The 23,071-nt window shown below is 41.4% G+C and overlaps 1 protein-coding gene across 2 annotated transcripts in view; it reads left to right on the plus strand.

The window, feature by feature from the left end:
- The first annotated feature begins 652 nt into the window (after nt 1–652).
- The window catches only part of Foxn2 (forkhead box N2), a 56,255-nt gene continuing 33,836 nt past the window's right edge, over nt 653–23,071 (plus strand). The window contains exons 1-2 of one of the 2 annotated variants that reach the window (XM_055619566.1): nt 653–782; nt 19,840–19,984. The gene's annotated coding sequence lies outside the window, so the exon portion shown is untranslated. The remainder of the gene's footprint in view (nt 783–19,839; nt 19,985–23,071) is intronic. The other variant, XM_055619561.1, reaches the window with a different exon arrangement.

Consider the following 23,071-nt stretch of genomic DNA (forward strand, 5'->3'; position numbering starts at 1 on the left):
GGGCTCTGCAAATTGTTTTGCTTTTAATCAGTTGTTTTTAATCCGCGAGACAGCCTCCATACAGAGCGATATTTGGATCCAAAGTCCATCCCCCCGAAACAAAAACCCCCGCTGCAAGAATGCCCAGCGCACTTCAGTCAGACAAGGGTAGCGCTAGTTTCCACAAAGCTGTAAGGTCCCCACACCACTTCCAAAGCCTGACATCGGTGGAAAGCCTTAGGGGCTGCTCGGGCCGTCGCAGCAGCCCCAGCACACGCGTCGCGGGCTGCCACTCCCGCGCGTCCCGTGCCAGCCCGTCCACTCAGCAGCCGCGCCGCGCCTCTGCCGCCCTCCCATAGGTCCTTCCGGGGACAGGCGAGGTCTTTTCATTTTCCCGCCCGCTCTGTCCCTCGGCGTCCCCGCCCTGCCTTCCGAGCCCGGCCCGCCCTTCCGGACGCCAGCTTCCCCCACCCGCCTTCAGGGCGGCCCGGAGGGGCAGCCGCCGCCCTGGTAGGAGGCGGGAGGGCGGCTCGGGCGGGCCGGGGAGGCGGGACGGAAGGAGGGGCGGGCCAAGAGCCTTGGCGCCGCGTTGCCATGGCAGCGGGGCGGGGAGGAGGGGAGGAAGCGAGCGAGCGCCGGGAGGGGGATGTGGTGCTGCGGCGGCCGCCACCGCAGCTGCCGCTGCCTGCTCGCGGCTGGGTGTCCCGGAGGCGGCTGCTGGGGGCCGCGGGAGCAGCCGCGGTGCTCTGCCATATTGTGTGCGGCCCGGCCCTCGCCCTCCCTCAGCGGCGGTGGAGCTGACGGTGAGTCCCGGGGCCGGGCGGCGCGGAGGCAGCGCGTGCGGCCGGCGCTGGGCGTGGGGCGCGGAGGCGGCCGTCCCGTGACGCGCCGGGACATTTTTGTCCCGTGAAGAATTGGCGCCGGGCGCGCGGCCCGGGCGGAGCGTGGGCTCCCGGGGGTGTGGAACTGAGGCGAGCGCGGCCCCGGGAAGAGTTAGGAGTTTCTCCGGAGGTAATGACCGTCCGGAGGGGGCGTCGCGCGGCCCGAGCCACCGTGGGCAAGCCCACGGGACGGCCGGGCGGGCTCGGCGGAGAGCTGCGGCCGGGGAGTTGCTCCGAGCGCCCGGGGAGCCCGCGCCACGTCGCCGTCCCGGCTCGGCTCGGCGCGGGACGCGCGCGGCGTGGAGCCCCGGTCCGGCCCGGGCGGGATGGCCGAGCCCGGAGAAGTAGCGCCCAGGAGGCGCCGCGCGCGCCCCGCGTGAACTTCGGGCGCGGGGCCCGGATGTGCGGCGGCCGACCCGGCTCGCCCTCGCGGCTCCTCCGGCCGGCGCCCCCGAGGCCGGCCAGCTGGCTGCCCGGCTTGGGACCTGGACTGTTGGAGCGTTGCAATGTGGGCACTTCCTGTTCGCCATCTCCTCGGGGCTGAGGTCACCCCTGTCCCCCGGCCCTCGCCCCGTCGGGAGAGGGGCGCGCTGGCCGGCGGCCTTGGGCTCGGGAGCCGGCCAGCGCCGTGGCCCGCGGCCGGTGGAAGTACGGGGAGGTAGTCCATGTGCGAGGTGCTCGGGCTCACTCCAGACTCCGCCCCCGGTCGCCGTCTTGCAAAATGCCTCTGCTCCCACCGCAGCTCACGCGTGCTGGGGCAGCAATTTCCTCGGGAAACCGTAGTCCTGAGGTCTTCTGCACTTGGTTTCTGCTTTAAAGCCCTCCTTTTCAAACCTTACGGGTGGTGCGCGCGGCGTGTGTGTCTGTGTGGGGAAGCGTAAGAGCAGAGAGATGACAGAGTTGTTTTGTTTTTCTACTCGCAACTCTGATGTGAGCGGTTAATTTATTTCCAGGTTAGTTGGTGCTCTTTCTCCTGTCTTCTGATTGTGACAGCCACGTGGCCGGCTGGGTGCAATAGAGTGCTCTAGTGGCCAGAGAGCTTGAGGCTTCTCTCGGAGCAGGGGCTTTGTAATTGCATAGTCTTGGGTTCTGCTACAGACTTGTGCGCTGATATGGGGAAGTGGAAAAAGCTGAAGCGATCGTGTGTAGCTGTTTCGCCTTTCTCGTCTGATGGCTTTCCTTTGCATTTCTGGTAAGGTGTGTGTTGCCATGTTTGCCGTTCTCTGCAACTTTGATGATTCCTCTGAAAATTGCAGCAGTGTTAGGTGTCATCGAAGAGTGATCAGGATTCTGTAGAACGGTGTCTTAAAAAAATCGTTGAATTTCAAAACCATTAACGAGCGCTTCTGATGAATCTGAAATGATCACATTCTTCTGTTGTTTGGGGTTTATATAAAAATCATTTTTTCCCCTTTGCAGAAATTAGCAATGAAAATATTTTTTTTAGGGATAAATAGTATTCTGATTTGTATGCTGTCAAATTTGAATAGAATTAGTCTTAAGTGGACAATCACTATACTATATAAAAGTGAACGGGAAAATTATTAAAGTTAAAAAATAAACCTTTCAAGAGTAAAGTTTTAGAGTGTACGCTCCTAGATTACCAGTGTATCATTTTTTGATTGCTTTGTAAAATTTGATTTGTTTCTGTAGTATATTTTTGCTATCCATAGTTTTAGTTGGTTGGTAAGCCATAGGGAGGAAACACCCTGGGTTTGTAAAGAATTGTGGAGAGAAATCACTCCTGAACTCTGTTTACTAGAATTATGGTTATTCAGTTATGATTTCGAAGTGAAGTTAGTGAAGGTATTTTCTGTAGAAAGAGAATAGAATTGAAAACTGACTGTACTGACCACTGAGCAGTGCTTAGTTGAGAAAGAAAAGTAAATGAACTGGAGAAGAGAGGAGACATTATGTAAAGCCAGAACACTGAAGACAAAGCGTGATGAGATCTAATAGCAAAATGAAACTTAAAAGTGCTACTCAAACTGGAAGTGGTCCGGTGTCGGGGTGTGTGTGTGTGTGTGTGTGTGTGTGTGTGTGTGTGTTTTGAGAAGCCTCTCACTTATATAGTCCTGGCTGGTTTTGAAGGAGTGGCGGTCCTGAGACAAGATCTCACTATGTAGCCCTGGCTGGCGTGGAACTTGCTGTGTAGATCAGGCTGGAATTGTAGTGTGCACCACCATAGGTGGCTTGCAGGTGGTACTGCTTGGATTGTTGAAGACGGAATCTTATATAGCCAGTGCTAGCCTTGGGTGTAGATAAGGAAGACTTTAAATTCCTGATCCATCTCCTTCTGTCTCCCAAGAGGTGTATACCACCACAGTTTGGCTTGTTTATGTTTTGTTGCTGTTTGTTTCAACAACTCAAAAGAATGGTTATTTTTAAAATAGCATTTATTCTTTAAGAATTTTATACAGTGAATCCTCCAGATCCACCCACATCTCACTACCTGCCCACGTTCATGTCCTCTCTCATTCTCCTTTTTAAAACCAAGAATGGTATTTTTTTATTGTTTGTTTTTTGTTGTTCTTGATTTAGATTGTGTAATTTAATTTAATGACTGGGTTTTATGTAAATGCAAAATGGCCTTCCAAAAATAGATTTAAGGGCTCAGGGCTTTAGGTTGTGTTCAGGTTAAACACAAGTGAGGTATGTTAAACTGTGATGAAGGGAGGAGTTATGTGAGGGTGAATGGAAAGGGAAGCTGGAAGGCTGGGGAAGGTAGAAGAGGCGTCTTGGGAATAGATACTTATTGCTTTCTAAAGGAACATTCCATGCTTCTTCCACACTCTTCCTGTAGGTAATGTCACTCAAATGTGTCCCCTTTTGCTTTCTTCTTATTCTTTTTTGGTTTTGTTTTGTTTTATTTTTGAGACAGGGTCTCTGTATGTAGAACTGGCTGTCCTGGAACTCTCCCTGAAGACCAGGCTGGCCTCGCAGATCAGAGATCCACCTGACTCTGCCACCTGAGTGCTGGGATTAAAGGGATTAAAGTCATTTGTCACTACTGTCTGACCTATTTTTTTTTTAAATCAAGGAAACATGAGACTTTTTTCCTCCTTAACTTTCACACTTTGGTTCCAGTCTTCTTCTGTCTTAATCTTCCACTGTCCTACAGAAACTGTTAATTATTTACACTTCAGCAGGGTACTATAATTATATTTATGTTGACAATAATTGTTTATCTGTTGGAAATACATCTGGACACTCTAGCTTAAGACCTGGCTGAAATACTGATTGTTCTGTGTGCCTTGGAATCATAGACCCATCTTTACTTTCAAATCTTTTCCTTCTATAGCAGCATATAATTCTTTCAGGCTGTAGCATTCTCTATTGCCTTTTGGATTTAACACTAAATTAAAAAATACTGAATACTTACTTATGTGCTAAGCTATTATAAGAAAAGTGAATGGTGAACAAGAGGAATTCCTTCATATTTTATGATCTTTTAGGTTTTATGACCCTAATTAGAATTTATGTCTCTAACCCTTAGTAGAGCCTTATTTTATTTTGTCTTTTTTTTTTTTCCAAGAGCTGAGGACCGAACCCAGGGCCTTGCGCTTGCCTACCCCTAAGCTAAATCCCCAACCCCAAGCCTTATTTTAGATATATGCTCTCTGCCTAGTCTGAATAAAGAAAAAAGTAGGGTTTGTGGTATGAGGTATGAAGTTGAATAGAAGGATTTGTTTTTATAAGTAAAGGGGGGAAAAGAAGAACTACTTTCTGGATTTAAATATGGTCTCATTTCCTGCAGAATTGAGTTGGAGAATGATATGAAATCCTCTTTTGGGGAAGAGTCATTTGACTTCAGTGTGGTCCAGCACTCAGAGGAAATTCGAGGAACTGGAAAGAGCACTCTTGAAGAAAAAAAAAATGATGGAATGAAGTTAGGGAGGGTATTTATTGTCAGGAAGCTGGTCAAGTTAGTCAGCTGAATGTAGGTGAGTGGGTGATGTCAGGGTGTGCATGGCCTGTAGGAATGGCCCCTAGAGGTGGGGGTCGTGCAGAGGTGACAGTGGCATGAATTTTCATGAGGTTGAAGTGTTGAGAACTAAGAGTGTTGCTGGGGAAACTAGAATGCAGTGTCATTTGTTGGGTGACACGGAGGGGAGGGTTGTAATAAATACTGTAGACTTGTATCATGCCTTTGATACTACTTTACTGATACTTTTAGTTCTACTACAGCAGGATACTGTTTCTGACTTGCCACCGCTACCAAAGGAACATTTATGCTCTTTTAGTTTTTATTTACGCAAACTGTTTTAGAGTAGTTTTGCATTTGCAGAAAACATGCAAAACCTCTCCCAGTTTCTCTGATTAACTTCTTTCTTACTCTGGTACCTTTTCACAATTAAGAAAACAAGATTCCCATATTACTGTTAATTAGACATGTCATTCAGATTTCCCTGATTTTTCTCTAATGTCCCCTTTTATTCTGTAACTACAATGTTTCAGACTTCTCTTTGATGTGAGAGGTTTAAAACTTAATCAGAAATCGTATAGACTCCCTCATTTGAGACTTACAGAGACTTGGCTTGCAGATTTAGGGAGGAAGATAACGGTAAAGTACCTTCCTAGCATATTAAGGGTACCTGCCAGCATACCATATACCAGATAGCCATCTTTGGTCATGATCTTTGCTTGCCAGATTTTACATATCTTACCCACCTCTTCATACCAGATCTACTTTGGAAGCAAAGTACTAAGTATAGCCCATGCTCACAGGCTTTGACCCAATTTTGGTGTTTTTTTTTTTTTTTTTTTTTTTTTCCCTCAGCCTAATTTTCTGTTACATAAAACAACAAACAAACAAACCTGGACAAATACTTTTTTTTTTTTAATTTTATTTTTCTTTTTAGTGACAAATACTTTTGAGCAACTACTGTACTTAGCTGCTAAGACTTGAGTTGTTAGCAAGAGATATATTTTTATACCCTAGGCGGTATGCCTGCTTTAATCATAAAGTAGGATTTATTGCCTTAATGTGGGTTTTGATTTCATTAGCATTTATAACTACAAAGTTACCAAAGCCCTAAAAGTCTAAGTAAAGCTTTTTATTTGTAAGCTGCTGTCATACAAGTTTAGTGTATGTGCCAAACAAAACAAAACAAAAAAACTGTCCTTTTGCTATCAACATAGATTTTCGTTCTTCCCAGGGAGTTATATTCTGATAAGTTGCCAGAATAATTTAATTGTTGTTGTCAACTATCTTCATAGCTTAGTATGTATACGTCTGGGTGTCTGTGTGTATCTGTGTCTGTGATACACAGGCTTTTGTGTAGCTGAGGCTGGCTTTGAGCTCCTGATCCTCCTGCCTCTATATCCTGAGTCCTGGGATTACAGGTGTGTGCCACCATGCCAGATGAGAGTTTTCAGGTGTTAAGAAAACAAGAATTTTCTTTAAAATTTTTTTATATGTATGTGTGTGCCTGAATGTATGTATGCAGAACATGTGTGTCCAAATGTCTGAGGAGGCCAGAAGAGGGTGTTGGAACACCTGCAGCTGGAGTTCAAGGTACTTGTGAGCTGCTAAGTGGGGATTCTGAAAATTGACCCCTGTTCCTCTGCAGGATTAACAGTTGCTCTTAACCACTGAACCATCTCTCCAGTTCTTTGCCTTTCTGATAGTTATTTTCTGATAATGTCCATTTAGTTTATTTGGCACTTAGAAGCCTGTTTTATTTGTTTGAAATTGTTGTGTGAAAATATATGTGTAGTAAAACACATTAGGGAAAGAACAGGGGCACATGCACAGGTAAAGGTGAAGATGCCTTGTGGAAGTTGGTTTTCAAGAATCAGGAAATGGTAGGTGCTTTCCCTTGATGAGCCATCTTGATGGCCCTTTTATTGTTTTAGACAAGATCTTGCTGTATATCCAGATTGGCCTCATTTATATTTAGCCCAGACTGGTTATCAAATCACTGATTCTCCTGCTTCAGCCTTCTGAATCTTGGGATCCCAGGTATATAGCATCACATCCAGCATTGAAATTTTTTCTAAAGAATATAAATACTCTTTAAGTTGTGGATTCACTGAACAGAATTTAATAGTAGATTTTGCAGTGGTATGATGCTAATAGAGATTTTTGTTGTTTTGTTTTTGAGACCAAGAATCTTATTATGTAGCCCCAGCTACATGGAACTCACAGAGATCCATCTGCCTTTGCTCCTAAGTGCTAGGATTAAAGGTGTGTATTACCATGAGTGGCTAATATAGTTATTTTGAATTTTATACATAAACTTAGAGGTAAGCAACTTAGGAAACTGATAAAAACATACCTCTGTGATTTATCTTAAAAGAAGAATTACAAAGAAAAATAGGAAGAGATTTCTTTTAAATTAAGATTTTGCAATATTGTGGCTTTGCCCAACATCTTCATCTTTAAAAGTTAAACTAAATGATTAAGGCCTCTCCTCCTCCCCCATCAGAGTACAGATTCTCTGGATCTGGATTTACAAGGTGTCTCATAGCCACCTAACATGGGTGTTGGGAATTGAACATATTCTCTGGAAGAGTAATAAGAGCTTTTTACTGCTGAGCTATCTTTCCAGTATGAAATTCTCCTTTCTTTTGTGCTGATTGAACATTAATAGTCATATCAATAATTGCTACCTCTTATTTTCTATTGTGTCCTATCATGGTATTATGCTACTAGACACATGAGCATAATTCTCAGCAATGACCCTGCAGGGAATATTGTATTTTTGTATATATAAAAATAAATAATGAGAAATTAGGTAAATATAGTTCTGGCTGGGTATTTGAACACAAGTCTGTCATAGTTAAAAATCCATGTTCTCTGTATTACAGTCTAAATGAGTTGTTTGTATATTGATCTGTTTCAAGCAGGAGCAGTAAGGGATGCTTGATAGAGAAACTGTTATTCAGATGCCTACACTGGCAGAAATACTACTACTTCCTTTGTTACTGTGAGTTAAATAATGGGTGCTGTTGCCTGGGACCCGGGCAGGTTCAGTCATCTGTCAGACTGTGTAGGTGAGTTGGTGGCTGGTAGATTTGCTTGACTCCAAATCTTACTGTTATTTTGCCTGGCATGATATCCTGCTATAATTATTTTTTTAAATGTTTGTTCACTAAATACTGTGCTTTTTCTAGAACATAAAAATGAATACATTTTATCCTGGCTACAGTGATTTATATCCTAATGTTTGTCTGCTTACCCACACTTCTCCTTTCCGGACTCAGTATTTTTTGAGGCAGGGTGCCACATAGCTCAGACTGGCCATGCACTAGCTATTCGGGGAAGGATGACCTTAAAATTCTGTTCTTCAAGTGCTGTTATTACAGGTAGACATACCTGTAATAGATATGTGTGCGCGCTAGAATCAACGTACATAATTGTCTGCCATGTCTGTGATAGTGTTGGTGTCAGTGTAATAACTGACAAAAAGAAAGCAGCTGCTCTCATTTTAAACGGGCAAGCCCCATCTTTACTCACTTATTGCTTACTTGGCCATGGAGTCATTTCAGTAACCTTCTTGGCATTGTACTGTGGGGAATGTTGAGGTAAGCCTTTTGGAGGCCTATAGGGAATGGCGAGTGAGAAGCATCAGTGCCTCCTGAGACTTCTGGAAAGGTCCTGATCCACTGCTCACCGTGTTGATCTACTAGGAGCTCCGATCATGCCAGTGAAGTCTCAGATTGATCTGAGGCTGGGGCAGGCGGTGACTGCTTCCCCCTTCTTTATGAAAGTCTCCTAAGGTGACCTTGCTCCCCCCACATTTCCCACATTTCCTTATAGTTGCACCAACCTGATTGAGTGATACTATCGGGATAGTCTAATTGAGGCTATCAGGGGATGGTCTAATTGGCCTTTCAGTCATTTAAAGGCTGTTACACTGGAAAATAAAGTTAGATTTGGATCTTTGAGTCTGGTCTCTGGAGTCTGATTCCCTGGATTCTGTGTGGGCTCCATCGCCACTCACCCCTTTCCCCTCAGTTTCTGATCCCCACAATTTTACTTTTGTGAAGTGTGTTTAAAGTGGGCCCTGGGTCTTTCAAAGATGGTTTCTGTCAGTACTGGTGAGAATGGACTGGAGAAATCTGAGAAATGCTAATACAGTAGAGCAGGTGACTTACCCTTCTGAACCCATACTGCTTTGTGCCTTTCTCAGAGCACTCACTAAATATGTTGTTCTGTTACAGTGATCTGTGTGTTCCTTCAACTAAATTGAAGTATCTCAATGTAACAGTCACTTGGTATATGGTTGTTGAATTATTGGTTTTTGAGATTATACTGTTTATGTCTTAAAAATAAATGTACTTGCCAGTTCTAGAATATCTCTTAACTAAAAAGATACATTTTACATATTGTAAGTATTTGTACTTTGTCTAAGAATAAAGGTCAGATACTTTTAAAATGGGTTATATTTGGGGAACAACAGCAAGTCAATACTAAAGACTTAACTCATCACAGTGTATGCCAAACATGATTAAATACTGTGGGACAGTCAGTCTTTTTGTTTACCTTCTCATTTAGTTAAACTATTTGAAAGATTATTCAAAAGCATGTTGTTATTTGTATTGTAAAGTGAAACAATGAATTGTTTTAAGTCCAGCACCCATATAACCTCCTTCCAAGTAGGGACTAGAATTTGCCAGCAAGAAATCTTCCAGTCTTAGCCAATCAGTGTCCTTCTTTTTCAAGTGGCTGGGGATGTCGCTGGCCTAGCATGTACAAGGACCTAGATCCCATCTCTAGCACATCCTGGCTTTGGGGATTTTGCTTAAGTCAGAACCTGGCTATGTGGCTTAGTTTAGGTTTACACTTGGAACCCTTCTGTTTTGGCCTCCCTAGTTGCTGGGATTACATGTCTGTTTTAAAAAAAGAATCAGGTTTTGGAAAAGCTATATACATATGTATCCCTAGCAGCAGTTAAGCCTGATTTCTTTTTGGTGTCATCTGATCTTCCCCTTTTATCTTCCTCATTTTCCACCCCAACCTGGATTTTAACTTCCTTTTTTTAAGTGTCTCCTAAGGTTGTATCTAATGTGTCCATTTCTTTTCTTTATAATGTCTCAACATGAACTTTCAGTTTTTGAATTTTTTCCCCTTTTCCTTTTATTTAGTATTCTTGAACTCTATCACTTCATTTTTAAGCTCTTCTGGTCTCTCTGATTCCTTTCTTCTATTTTTCGTTTATGGCTTGTATGAATTTTTTTTTTTTAAAGCTAATTTTGAAATTGCTTATTTACTTGGTGTATATTGCCCCATGAAGCCAGAAGAGGGCATTGAGTCCCTGAGACTGGAGTTTCAGATGGTTAACCACCAATGGGTCCTGGGAATTGAACCCAGTTCTCTGTAGGAACAGCCAGCACTCTTAACTACCAAGCCTTCTCTCTGGTGTTTTTGTTTGTTTAAGAATTTATTTTCTTTTATGTGCATTGTTGTTTAGCCTGTATGTGTGTGTGTGTGAGGGTGTCAGCTTTTGGAGCTACAGACAGTTGTGACCTTCCATGTGGGTGCTGGGAATTGAACCTGGGTCCTCTGGAAGAGCAGTCAGTGCTCTTACCTACTGAGCCATCTCTCCAGCCCCCTCTTTGTGTTTTCCTAACCGGACTTCCCTCTTGCCATAGCTGCTGCAGAACTCTGAGCCAGCCTTCTGTCATTGCCTCCCTAGTACTGGGACTTAAGGGGTGCTGCACCACAGCAGCTTTCAGAGTGTTTTTTCAAGTATGTTTTATTATCTAAGAGGATATCATTTTACTCTTTTTAATTGTAAATGTATGTAGATTTATATCAATATTTTAGCCATTTTTTTTAATATGAAGCTTTTCTAAATTTCTAGGACGTTCCTTTACTTCGTTCATGGAGTTCTTCTCTGCTTTGTTTATGTATTATTGAAAGTTACATGTGTAGGCTTCTAAGATTTCCATGTACTTATTTTTTTTTTTAACAGGGTTTCACTGTGTAGCCCTGGCTGGCCTGAAAATCCCCAAGTAGACCAGGCTGTAATTAAACCCTCAGAGATCTGTCTGCCTCTGCCTCCCACATGCTGGCAACTCAGTCTTTTCTCTTCTTTTTTATATTTTAATATAGCATCTTGACTTTGTAGCCCATGCTAGCCTGGAACTCACAGTTTTTTTGCCTCTTTAGTGGTGGGATTATAGGTGTGTACCACCATGTGCAGCTTATTCCTGTCATTAATTACTCTCTGTACTATTTCTTTGCTTAACCTTCTGCTCAGCTTTATTTCCATTTCCAATACTATATACTAAGTATAGGCCCTGTCCTGGAAGAGCGCTCCAAGGATCGGTAAGAATCTGGCCCGTGGCAGCCTAGAGAAAGGCATCCAGGTGTCCACTTCACCCTGCTGGCCCAGGAAGGCCTGAAAACCCTCAAGCATTCAATAGGCAAATGTGTGATGGAGAGATGGGAAAGATGGAACATGCTTCTGGTGGGCTGACCAACTCAGCCAACCACCCAGGCCCAGATCCAGGCTGTGAGTTGGCCCACCCCAACGTCTACCCCATGTGAACTGATGGAGCTTGTGAAGTAGCAGGCCCTGTAGATCCAAAGCTGCAGGGCCTCCATGACACAGGGCAACAACAGGATATCTAAGACAAATCCCTGTGAGGACCCAGTATTAATAGTGTAGCAGAAGCCAGTGGCCTCGAACCAGACCAGTGACTCATTGCAGTGAATGTTTGCATATAAGGATGTCTGAACTAAAGGATACACTGTGGGACACGCCATGACACAATACATCCTCACAGCAGGACTTTCAGTCTTATATTCTTTTGGTGGGGGAGTTTCGAGGGCAGAAGGGTGGATATGAAAGAACGGGAAGATGAATGGCAACGGAGTGCATGATGTAAAAAATTCACAAAGGATCAATAAAAAATTAACACTAGAGCAACCCATAGTCCTTACTGTGGGTGTATGGCATTTATGTACTATTGGAGCCTTTTCAGCTTCTTTTAACAAATTGTTCCAAGGAACACCTGCTGGTTAGTCTGTTTCTGTTCACCGCCCCCTGGGTAACTTTGTTGTTTCTCTTACCCCTTCCTCACTTAGACGTGTGGAAAGTAAGGCTGTGGCCACTGTTTCTTGGATTTTGTTGAGTCTGTGAATGAGTTTGGTGGTCTGCTTTCTAGCTGCTTTTGTTGTATTTTTGTTGCTGAGTGTTGAAACAAGTGTATTGCACAGAGCCACACGACTAACCCTCAGTCTTAGTTGCTGTTTTTTTTTTTTTTTTATGATTATGAAGAATCAAGTTTGTTATACTGTGCTGCTATCTTACTATAATCCATTTTAATTATAATTATATCCAGGGCCATTTTAACTTTTAGAATGATCACATCATTTTGTTCTAAATTCTTGGTGAATCCTTTTTTTCCCCCTAAAGTTATTACCACTAATTTTTTTTTTACAGTAATTTATATATCAGAAAGCCTAAATGTGTTTTTCTGTTTCTTCTGAGTTAAGCTAGCATTTAAGGAAGGTTCTTTGGAAGCAAGAGGTGACCCTGGGATCATTTTTTGTTGGAGATATTTCCTTGATTACCCTAATTTTTATTACTACTGAATAGCTAGCCCTCATTGTGTAGAGTTAGGTGCATTCTAAACTTACAGAGAAATAATTGGATTTAAGTAGCTCAATGTTGTTGGGTTAGTATTTAGGGAACTTTTGGTTTATTTATTTAGAGATGATTTGATTTAGATGTTTGCACATACGCCTAGATATTTGAAATGCTGAGGCTACTTAAGGAAGACTACTTAAGTCTAAGAGTTGGAGGCCAGTCAGCTAGAACAATATAGTAAGATGCTCTCTTAAAGTAAATAACTGAGGGCTGAGAGATGGCTTGGTGATGAAGAAGACTTACTGCTCTTGACGAGAACCCAAATTTGATTCCCAGCACCTAGCTCAGGTGTACTTGCAACTTTTTTGAGCTACATACTGCCTATAACCTTTCATCCAGAGATCTGATGCCTATGACCTCTATTGACATCAGTATATATACTCACACACAGACATAATTAGAAATGAGATAAATCCTTAAGGATAAATAAAAGATAGTTTGGAAATTTAAATGATCAGAAAACCATGCCAGCATGGTGACACATGCCTGTAATCCCAGCACTTGGGGAGGCAGAGACAGGTGGATCTCTGTGAGTTTGAGGCCAGCATGGTTTACAAAATTGAGTCCAGGGCAGCCAAGGCTACACAGAAAAGCCCTGTCTCAAAAAACCAAGGGGTGGGAGGGAGATCAGAAAGCTAATGGAGAATTCTTTTGGTTTTGTTTTGTTGTTGTTTGTATTCGGGTTTTTTGTTTTTCATTGTTCTTTTTTCTTTGAGACAGGATTTCTCTGTGTAGTCCTGGCTATCCTAAAAGTATGTATACCAGGCTCTTTAAACTCAGAGATCTGCCTGTCACTGCTTTCTGAGTGATGGAATTAAAGGTACGTGCCACCACTGCCTGGCTTTAGAATTCTTCTAATTAAAAAATATATGTGTATGTATGTTTGTGCATGTGTATGTGTGTGCATGTCTGTGGGTTCCTGCAGAGGCTGGAAGAGGTAGGTCAAATGTCCTGGAGCTGGAGTCATGGGTATTTGTGAGCCACTTGACATGGGTTTGGGAACCAATGGGAAGAGCAGCATGTACTCTCAAGTACTTCGTTTTCAGTCCAATGGAGAGTTCTTTTTAAATTCAGAAGAACAAAGAGGTTAAATTGTATAAAGTGAAGATTACTTAACAAGTCAGATGATATACACACTCATATATTCCTTGTTTAATTGAAATAAAACTTAGAGTGACATAATTTGGGTATGCTTTTCCCTTTGTGCTTCTCATCTAGCTTGATAGCAAGTTAAAGGCAGGTTATACTTGAGGAATTATGCTTAGGGATGTAGAGTCTATTTTCAGTTTTCTTTCTCTGATTAGCAATTTGTTTGACTTTCTCTGAATTATGTGCCTTATGGGGTATAGAACTTTAATGTTTATAAAATAATCCAGTGTCTTTTTTAAAAACTACTTATACACTAACAACTACTAGAGAAATACATGAGGAGAGATTAAAAGTCTCTAATAGAAGTTGGGATAGGGGTCAGGCAGTGGTGGCGTACATCTTTAATCCCAGCATTTGGGAGGCAGATGCAGGCAGATCTCCGAGTTCGAGACAAGCCTGGTCTACAGAGGGAGTTCCAGGGCAGTCAGGACTACACAAAGAAAGCCTGTCTTGAAAAACAGAAAAAGAAGTTGGGGTAGGAATTAAAAGGAGGAGTTGTCATTGTTGGGCTTCTGTGATACATGAGCACAAGTGTAGTGGTCTCTACATGCCAAGAGAGAGTTCAGGTTATCTTGTACTGTCACTTTCTGCCTTACTAGGATGATTTTGAATCATGCTGGGACTAGGCTGGTAGCCTGAGAATCTTATTGATTCTCCTGCCCCACACAGTTATGAGGTTACAGTCATGTGTGGCCATACCAGTCTTTTTTTACATGAAAGCTAGAGATTTGAACTCAGGTCAGTGTGCTTGCAGTCATCACTCTTTCCTGCTGAGCCATCTCATCTGCACAGCACTGTTTCTCATGTAGCTCAGGCTGGCCTTTAACCACTATCTTGCCTCTACTTGAGTGCTGAAGGTATGTGCCACCATGGTCAACTATTAGGCTGGGGTTTGAAAGATGCCAAGTGTTTTAGTTAAGGTTTTACTGCTTTGAAAAGACACTTTGACCATGGCATACATTTAATCGGGGCTGGCTTACAGTAGCAGAGGTTTATTAGACCATTATCGTCATGGTGGGAAGCATGGTGCATACAGGCAGCCATGTTGCTGGAGAAGGAATTGAGAGTTCTACATCTTGATCTGAAGGCAGCAGATGAAATTTGTTTTATGCTGTTCACACTGGGAATAGCTTGAGCATTTAAAACTTCAAATCCCTGCTTCCACAGTGACACACTTCCTCGAAAACAAGGCCACACCCCCTAATAGTGCCCCTCCCTTTGGCCAAGCATTCAAATACATAAATGTATGGGGGTCAACCTATTTAAACCACCACATTCCACTCCCTGTCCCCCATAGGCTTGTAGCTATAACATAATGCAAAATGTATGTAATCCAACTTCAAAAGTCCCCATAGTCACAGTCAACAGTGCTTAGAAGTTCAAAGTCAAAATTAAAAAGCAGATCACACACTTCCAACATATCATGACATGGGTTATACTTTAGCGTTCCAGAATGAGGGGAGGGAGCACACTGAGGGACTGTTGGATGAAAGCAAGACTGAAAACCAGCTGGGCAAACTCCAAACTCTGCATCTCCATGTCTGATGTCAAAATACTCTTCAGATCTCCAACTCCTTTCAGCCGTATTGACTGAAACACACTTCTTTTGGGCTGGTTCCACTCCTTGTTAGTAGCTTTTCTTGGCAGGTATCCCACTGCTCTGGCATCTCTAACTTCTTGAGGTCTCCAAGGCAATCCAGGCTTCACCTTTACAGCTTCACACAATAGTCTCTCAGCCTCCATGCAGGGACACCCCAGGTAGATTCCTGTCCTCAGCTGCTTTCTTCAGTTGTGGAGGGAAATTCCATCCTTGATTCTAAAGCCAGAACCACATAGTTTGAGCGGGAATATGCCCCCTTGTTCCCTAACATCTTTACCAACTCTCTGTTTTCAGTGTTTTCCTTCATTGCCTAACCTTGGCTGTCCTGGAACTTGCTTTGTAGACCAGGCTGGCCTTGAACTCAGAGATCTGCATGATTCTGTCTCCTAAATGCTAGGATTAAAGGTGTATACCATCTTGCCTGGAGCATACTATAGAACTTTATTAGTGTGGCCACTTGCTTCAAGATCTGAATCGGGTGTGCTGCCATTTCTGGACTCTAGTTCATTCCAGATATAGTCAAGTTGACAACTGAGAATAGCCATCACAACCTACTCCTTGTCAACTTTGCAGTCATATCTCCATATGTCCAAATGAAAATAATAACTAGGTCATAATAGCACCTAACATGATGTAACTATCTGTCATAGAACTGCAAACACATTGTAAATTTAAAACAGGTGGCAGTGTCCCTTAGGGAACATCCTTTTCACAAGACAGAAGCTTAGCTGGGTGGGATCTTGTCCTTAGGTTACCATTCCCTTAATTCCACTTAATATCTTTAATCTGTTTATCTCTTGGAACACAGGATTTAGTTCCATTCTATTTTCTGGTGCCCCTTTAATCCTTGAACCATACATTTTGTATTTCACAAATACCAAAGTAATGCTATGTAATTTTGTCTTCAAATAATCCGTGGTTGGCTAAATAAAGTTGCCTGCACACCTAGGTTGGGCAGAAGTGAGGTAAGCAGAGTGAAGGTTCTTGGGCTTGGAGTCTAGAGGATCACTGGAGGAAGAGGAATAGGGAGAGGATTGGTGATGGAGGAAAGCAGCCCAGATGAGAAACATATACAAGTATTTATGGGATATTGTATGTGAAATAGCTGAGTTAGGAGTTATTAGAGCAGTTGGCATCAAATGTGGGGCTGGGAGGTAAAAGATAGCTTAGGGGTTAGTTTCTGCCCAGCCCTAGAGTTTAAGGCATACTACAAATCTAACAGGTATCTGTGTCTTTTTGTTTATATGAAAATGGGATAAATAATAACTGCTCCAATAATTATATGTATTAATAGTAGATATTAATAACCAGAGTTTCTACATGTCCCATAGTTCACCCTTAGCACCACTGTCTTCCATGTTTCTACTAGTATTGCCCATTAGACCCCACTTAAAGCATTCCACTGCTTTCCTAATCCAAAGTCTCAAAGTCATATTCCTCCAAACAAAAGCATGGTCTGACCTATCACAGTGTCATGGGCTCAGGAATAGCTGAAGATTGGCCACTCAGATACCAGACTCAGACTGATTAAAGTTTATTGAACACTGAACAAAAACTGACCAGTCAGGGCCATAATCTGGACTCGGGAGCCAGATTATGATACCCTAAGGCAAGGTTTTTTTGTTTTGTTTTGTTTTGTTTTGTGTTTTGTTTTATGTATAGAAAGCTGTAACCAACAACCAGGTAACCAGGTATAGGAAGCGAGACGGGGCAGCAATGCATCATTTTGACTAGCTGAACATAATCTGATTTTTTCATAAATGTATTGTATCTAGGTAGCATTTTAAGCTGATTGGCTGGGATTTAGGATAGGGAGGCTGTTGGACTTTCCAGCTTTCTGGGAATAAGGAACATAGCAGGATGCATGGAGGAACAAGCAGGACATGCATTTATCATCTGTTGTTTTATTCTAAACAGCAAGTATTGAACTGTTGAATTGTATCGTGGTCTCAGGCACATAGACATGACAACTTGAACTCAATTTCACCTTATGATCAAAATGGAGACTTGGAGGCAAAATGGCTTTCTGATATGCTACAGGCTACAGCGGGTGTTAACAGAGGAGCCACAGTTATGCTAAGAACTAAAGTAGAGGGTCTATAGAATTTAAGCAGGTTACAACTACAGCAATTTCCCAGTCCCTGGTACCAACATTCATCTTAGGGTTTCCATTGCTGTGAAGAGACATCATGACCATGGCAACTCTTATAAAGACAAACATTTAATTGGCCCTGGTTTACAGTTTCAGAGGTTTTTCATCCATTATCATCATGGCAGGAAATGTGGCAGCCTGTAGGCAAACATGGTGCTGGAGGAGCCAGGAGTTGATCTGGATGTATATGCTCAGCCTCTACAGTGATGACACTTCCTCCAACAAGCTCACACTTCCTAATGATGCCACTCCCTACGGCCAAGCATTCAAACACGAGTCTGGGGGTGGGGGTCATACCTACTCAAACCACCACAGAGAGAAAGACAGTCCAGATGTTAAGAGTTGTAGTAGCAAGTGTGCAGAGAAATGACCAATAAGTACTTGATCAGGATTAACAGTTTGAATTTACATCAGGTAGAGAGAGGAACATTATTTGGGTATATGGATGACATCAAGTACTTTTCCCAGCCTTTTGCACTGACAAAGTAGTGAAGGAAGGATGTGAAGAGACGAGGACAGGAGTGAGTGTGTGCTCTGCAGTGGCACTTGTAGTGAGTCACATGTCATGTAATCTCCCTGTTTGCATATATAAATTAGAATCCAGTGATAGTAACCATTGATAAGATTGTTACGAAGCTCATGAGTTTTAGTAAAGATTTTTATTATTATCTAAACATTGGGTTGTTTTATTCTCTGTAATATGTGCACACGTGTTCATTTATCACAGGAAAGCTAGTAATACTTGAATTTAAGTGGTGTGTGTTTAAAGACAACATCTTGCTCTGTTGTGTAGGTCTATCCTAAATTCTGCTTCGAGTTTCCTAAGTGCTGTGACAAAAGGAAGCATACACCACCTGAGTTTCTGTTTTGATTATTACTTAGACTAGTAAAATTGAATCATATCTTTTCACAGATACCAAAAGTAACACGTATTGCCAAAAAATACATGTGTTCTTTCAGTAGTTCCAAATTTTAAACTAAGTGTGAATTTAAATTTTAAACTTCAGTGTGAAAAGTTGAGTTCTTCAACAAAACTTAGCAGTTAAAGAAGAGATAAAAGCCTGTGATGCTGTGATGCACATACATAATTCAGCAGTTTGATGGATGTTATTGAGAAGAGTGACCAGCTGTGTAGACTTCAAGGTACTCATCAAAGGAAAAGACTTGCCGTATTCACATTTAGTCGTTGCACATTCCTGGGTCCTGAAGTATCCAGGCTGCTGTCTTTCTTTTTAGCAAGGATACTTTATCTAAAGTCCCACTTAGTGCCTTGACACAAGACCCAAAATGTTTTACACATTACGAAAGCTCAAAGTAGATGCTCATGAACATCAGGGAGTGATTCAACAGTACAGGTAGGCAGGAATACAGGAAGTTAGTCTGTCTGTCTCTCAGGTTTATGGTTTTTATACAGAAAATAACAAGTTGGCTTGCTGTTTACTTGTTAGAGGTGTTTCATGTTTTACCTTATCGAACATTGCATCATTTTAACTTCCCTAATAAACCAACGGTTGTCACATGTTTTTAGAGACATGCTGAAACAATGTATAGGAATGCCATCCTGTATACAAATTATTTACATAGATGGAGAATATAAACTCAAGGTTACAAACTGTATCTGGGTGAGTTAGGGAGAGAGAAAAGTAGATTTAGAGAAGTTGCCATACTACTTTTTCTAGTTTAATTTTAGTGGCTTTTGCTTTTAGCATTGTTGAAAAGTATTTTCCCCTTCACTCAGTTTTCTCTTACCCTCCTTTCAGAAGCAGTTTCCATGAGAACGCTGTTCATTTCTCAACTAGAAAATGCAGCTGCACCCATTTCGTTGTTGTTCAGAGACAATGGATCACATGCTGTGTCACCTAAATCTGACCAAGAGGCAGTATTATCCCTAAGAGACTGTAAATTCCTCAGTTGTCCTAGATACATCTTGTAGCATTATGGTCAAACAGACTTCTTGGGATTTAAAAATCTATTTCATTTATTCTATGTATTTATGTGTATAGCTGAGTATATATATTGTCCCACACAATTCAGATCCCAAGAAGATGAAAGGAGGACATTGGATCCCTTGTAACTGGAGGTACAGTTGGTTGTGAGGTGCCATGTGTGTACTGTGATCCAAACTCAGTCTACTCTAAGAGCAGTAAAAATAGTTCACCACTGAGCTATCTCTTCAACCCCTACATTTGGTATTTTAAATCTATCTTCTAATCTCAGAATTGGGTATTATGGAATGCATACTGTGGAGAACCTCAAATATGTTAAAACTCTAGGAAAAGCTGGGCAACTTATGGTCCCTGTCTCAGTCACTCTTCTATTACTATGAAGAGACACCAGGACCAAGGCAACTCTTCCAAGAGAATGTTGGGAGCTGTTTAAACAAAACAGTCATGTAAGGTCTGATTAATAGCTTGCCTGCTTGCAAGTATTTACATATGAAAAGATTTAATTGGGCCTGGCTTACACTTTCAGAGGTCCTTTGTGGAATCGTGGTGGTGCATATGGCAGCTTGCAGGCAAGATGTTGGAGAGCTGTATCATGATCTGGAGATTGGAAAGCGGTGGAGGGAGAGGGAGAGATCCTCCAGCCTCCGGCTCTGTGAGTGCTGGACATGGAGGTGTGTGTCATCATCCCCAGCCATAAGTGTCATGACGATAGGTGGACTTTGTAACCTGGTAAAAGTTCCGAAAAAGGACAGTAGATTCTAAGGAGTTGAATACGAAGGAATATAATCTACATTCTTTTAAAGCTGTTTTCATTATGCCATATATTGTATTTGATGTTTTGTCTTTTGTTACTGAGAATGGTATTCATAAGTATAAATTTATCCTTTCTTTCTAAATTTCCTAGGTTATCTTAAAGTTTATTATCTCCTGTGTGTTGGTGGTTTGCCTGCACGTGTGTCTGTGTGGCTACAGGTCCCTTGGAACTAGTTATAGACAGTGTGGTGCTGTGCTACCAAGGGGTGCTAGGAAGTGAACCTGGGTCCTCTGCCATCTCTCCAGCCCTAAACACTCGACTGCGTTACAGGTAGTTGTGAGCTCTTTCTACAGAATGTGGCTCTCTCTGCCGAATTCTTTTATGTCTGAAAATGTTGGCATTGGGCACAGCTGACAATAAGGAATTTTTACATTAATAACAATATAAAACGTTTTGAGATTTAAGTTATTTTAATTGCTTAAATCCCATGATAAGAAGGATTCTGTTAAGTGATACAGTTGATTGACAGAGTCCTGCCATAAATACAGTCCACAAAACGAGCAGAATAAGGAAATAAATGCTGCTTCATGAGGAAGATGGGGAAACAGTTATTGTAGTGCTCTTTTCGGAAGACCTCCATGCCCTCCATGCCCAGTTGGCGATATTGGTTATGAGGACAGGCATATTTAGGAGAAGAATCTCCATGACTTCAAAACAAAAAATATCTCTACTGATGAACTAATCCATGTGATAGATTAAGCTTTGCGATAGAATAGGCTATTCTAATCAAGTAAGTGGTGGCTTTTGTGTAGGCCTGGGGTTTTCTGATGTTCTGTGAGTTGTTGTGTGTGTGTTCAATAACTTCTACAAGCAAAATTAATCTAGCACAGCATTTTTCTCAAAAACCTTGAACGTACGTTTAAACTATAAAAATAAATATATTAAAAACTGAAAGACTAATAAAGGCCATTACCACCTCAGTAAATATATTTTAAAACATACTTTAAAATATACAGTAAATATACATTTAAACATACAGTAAATATACTTTTAAAATATACTTCCCTCTAGTTTTTACAAGTTCTTTTGTTTCAGTTATTTTTTATTTATTTATTTTTTTCAGAAAATCAACTTTAGTGGCTACTGAATAGTAGATTGAATAGGTAACTGCAATTTCTTTATTGCACAACATGCAAGTTAGAAATTTTCCAATTTTAATGATTCTTTGGATATTTGTGGGAGTGGAAGCCAAAGAGGGAAGGTTGTAGAGGGGTTATAGATATACATGACATAATTTCCTTTTAGTGTTTTTGGGTTTTTAAAATTTTATTTAATCTGATTTTATGATTATTGGTAGAGATACAGACAGCAGTGAGCTGCCATATGAGTGCTGGGGATTGAACCTGAGTCCTCCAGAAGAGCAGCCAGTGCTCTTAACCACTGAGCCATCCCTCCAGCACTGACATGTTAATTTTTATTGTCTGTGCTTGCTATACACCATAGACTGTGCCATATAATATTTAATATCACATTTATTTTATTTTTTGATTTTCTTGATTGCTAATGAAGTTCAATGTTTCCTCACATGTTTTTGCTATTGACATTTATTTCTCCTGTGGCAGACTTAGTGCTTGGGTAGAGTGTCAGTAAATTATCACTGTAGAATGATAATTAAAAATACAGTTCTTTGTTTCTTCTTGAAAACACTGCCAATCTTGAAATGACTCCCAATCTTGCTAAGAAAATGCCAGCCTTCAGTGTTACCCTTGAGTTTTCCACTTTGCTTGCTTTGCTTCCTGTAACATTAAAGCATATTTGCTGCCATTTATACTCCATTCCAAAATATTTGAACCTGTAGAAGAAAGAAAGCTTGGTGATAATCAGGTACTATAGCAGGGGAAAGGGCCAAAGGTACAAAGTTGCAGTTATACTGGGGGGTAAATTCTAGTTTTCCACCTTATAACCTTACCACAGAGAAAAATAAGCGTATGAGGGGACTTACTCCGTTGGCCTTTTTGGTGTGTGTTTTGCATCAGGGTTTCATTACATAGCCCTGGCTGATCTAGAACTTGCCATGTAGACTAGCTTGGCAAGTCTTGAACCTGGAGTTCTCATCTTACCCTACATTCTGAACGGGAGGTTATATAGCAATGCACAATCATGCGCTGCTAATTACCCTATTTTAATCATTCCACAGTGTATACATGTGCAACTTCATATAATTTTTCTGTCAAAAATAACTTGAAAAAAATGTTTCTTTTGGTAGGATACATAAAAACAAAACTGGTTTACTTTACTTTTTTAATTTTTATGTGTATGAATGCTTTGCTTACATGTATGTATGTGTACCATGTGCCTTGAACTCACAGAAGTTAGGAGAAAGCATTAGATCCTTTAGAACTGGAATTAGGGATGATTGTGAGTTGCCATGTGAGTGCTGAGAATTTAACCCAGGTCCTCTTCAAGAACAACAAGTGCTCTTATACTAAGCCATCTTTCCAAGCCAAGAAATGGTTTATTTTGTGTGTGTGTAGTAAATATTTAAGATTTGAAGATTTACTTGGAATTAGAATTATTGTTTAAATATTGTTTTAAATTTGAGTATTTTAAGGATTGAGCAGTATGTGTGATTATTACATTAAAATATAGATATTTAGGATAAATTATAAAGTCGTGATACCATCTGTTCCTTAAATTTATTTATGTATGGAAACAGCTACATACTGCGTGCCACCATGTACCTGTGGAGGTCAGAAGACAACTTAAAGGCATTTGTTTTCTTCTGCATGATGGGCTGTGGGAGTTGAACTCAAGTTGTCAGGCTGGGAGTGAATAATCTTTGTCCACTGAGCCATCCCACCAGTTCTCCTGTGTTGTCATAACTACTACTGGTTATTGTGGACTGGAAGCCTTACGATTTAAGCTATGTTATTTAATTTAGTTATTATCACCCATATATATGATGCAATAAAGTTATGTTTTGTTTACTGTTTATTATTTCAAA

The sequence above is a fragment of the Psammomys obesus genome, unplaced genomic scaffold (genome assembly GCF_907164565.1).
Source record: "Psammomys obesus unplaced genomic scaffold, mPsaObe1.curated_primary_1811, whole genome shotgun sequence".
NCBI lineage: Eukaryota > Metazoa > Chordata > Mammalia > Rodentia > Muridae > Psammomys > Psammomys obesus.